This window comes from Podarcis gaigeae, assembly GCF_964106915.1.
Source record: "Podarcis gaigeae genome assembly, chromosome: 11".
Lineage (NCBI taxonomy): Eukaryota > Metazoa > Chordata > Lepidosauria > Squamata > Lacertidae > Podarcis > Podarcis gaigeae.
In genome coordinates this window covers 28,267,004-28,269,214 of record NC_139687.1, presented here as the reverse complement: position 1 = coordinate 28,269,214, position 2,211 = coordinate 28,267,004, and positions in this window count along the sequence as shown.

The window sequence follows — 2,211 nt, the reverse complement described above, 5'->3', positions numbered from 1 at the left end:
CCTCCCGCAGTTGGTCAAACTCATGTTCATAGCTTTTGAGAACACTGTCCAACCATCTCGTCCTCTGTCATCCCCTTCTCCTTGTGCCCTCAATCTTTCCCAAGATCAGGGTCTTTTCCAGGGAGTCTTCTCTTCTCACGAGGTGGCCAAAGTATTGGAGCCTCAGCTTCAGGCTCTGTCCTTCCAGTGAGCACTCAGGGCCGATCTCCTTAAGAATGGGACTCAAGAGTCTCCTCCAGCACCATAATTCAAAAGCATCAATTCTTCGGCGATCAGCCTTCTTTATGGTCCAGCTCTCACTTCCATACATCACTACTGGGAAAACCATAGCTTTAACTATATGGAACTTTGTTGGCAAGGTGATGTCTCTGCTTTTTAAGATGCTGTCTAGGTTTGCCATCGCCTTTCTCCCAAGGAGCAGGAGTCTTTTAATTTCGTGGCTGCTGTCACCATCTGCAGTGATCATGGAGCCCAAGAAAGTAAAATCTCTCACTGCTTCCATTTCTTTCCCTTCTGTTTGCCAGGAGGTGATGGGACCAGTGGCCATGATATTCGTTTTTTTGATGTTGAGTTTCAGACCATATTTTGCGCTCTCCTCTTTCACCCTCATTAAAAGGTTCTTTAATTCCTCCTCACTTTCTGCCATCAAGGTTGTGTCATCTGCATATCTGAGGTTGTTGATATTTCTTCCGGCAATCTTAATTCCGGCTAGGGATTCATCCAGCCCAGCCTTTTGCATGATGAATTCTGCATATAAGTTAAATAAGCAGGGAGACAATATACAGCCTTGTCGTACACCTTTCCCAGTTTTGAACCAATCAGTTGTTCCATATCCAGTTCTAACTGTAGCTTCTTGTCCCACATAGAGATTTCTCAGGAGACAGATGAGGTGATCAGGCACTCCCATTTCTTTAAGAACTTGCCATAGTTTGCTGTGGTCAACACAGTCAAAGGCTTTTGCTTAGTCACGACCTGTCCATCTTGGGTGCCCTGCACGGCATAGTTCATAGCTTCTCTGAGTTATTCAAGCCCCTTCGCCACAGCAAGGCAGTGATCCATGAAGGGGCCCAACTTGGTAGAAAGGGGAAATCAGACCAGAATGGTCTTCTCCATTCTTCCCTTGGAGAATAGGAACAAATGAAGTAACTAAGATGCAGATCCACAGTTTGTGGCACATTAACAGCTGACAAGTGTATTGAGACAGAGATATTTGTAAACTACAGCCCTCTTCATCAAACAGGAAATATGTTTTTAAGGTGCTACCACCTTGCTCAGACTAAGAAGGTCTGAGTCTGCTCAGTCCTGGATGCAAGACTGCCTGTGTATTCTGGCTTAAGTTCCATGGTGAAAGAAAGATGGGATATGAATGTGTTTTTTCTTGTGTGGCCAAAAACAGTTACCTTCCCCCTGATTTTTTTTAAAAAATACTAAAGAACAAAAAAAAGCCTAAATGATTAAGTGACTTTACAGATGTCTTTGGGGAGAGTAGCTCAATCACTTGGGAGGGGGGACACAAAGAGGCTGATTGACTCATTATGTTATGTGGTTTTTTTTATTAATTAAAACAACCCATATACACATACACAGCTAAACTTGTTTACAAATCCTGTTCAACCAAAAGCGATTCTTTGCCATGGTAGTTTGGAAAGTTGTATCCTGTTGGAAGGCATATTTGTTATTGTGCTATGATTTACAATATTTTTTTCCCCTGCATCTTTTCATTATAAAGAATTGCCGCAGAAAGGTTGGCCACAGATTAATACTGCATGATTGTACTTGTATTTTTATTGCAAAGGATAAATCTTTCTCCTACACCAAGGCATTTCTAATATGATTTCTACCAGATGGTACTTCTTTATAAGTACGCCCCCATCAGAAATGAATCAGAAATGGTAGAAAAGCATACAAGGTTTTCATTTTCAAATAAAGAAAAGAATCCAAGAATGAAGATTTAGAAATACTCCTTGTTTAAACAACAAAAATGCTTCTTGTATTATTTTAAAATTTGCTACTTTTTCTGTTCTTTTTTGTGACTTTTTTATATTACTATTTCATTTTTTACCCTCAAAACATTGATATAGATTGAGCCTGAAATCAGTGAAGCCAACTTGTAATCAGTGAGTTTGGATTGTAAGACAAAAGTCTGATTCCATCTGAACTCAATGGCTTCTAGCATAATGGCTACCATAGTGCTGTGGAACCAGTGGCCCA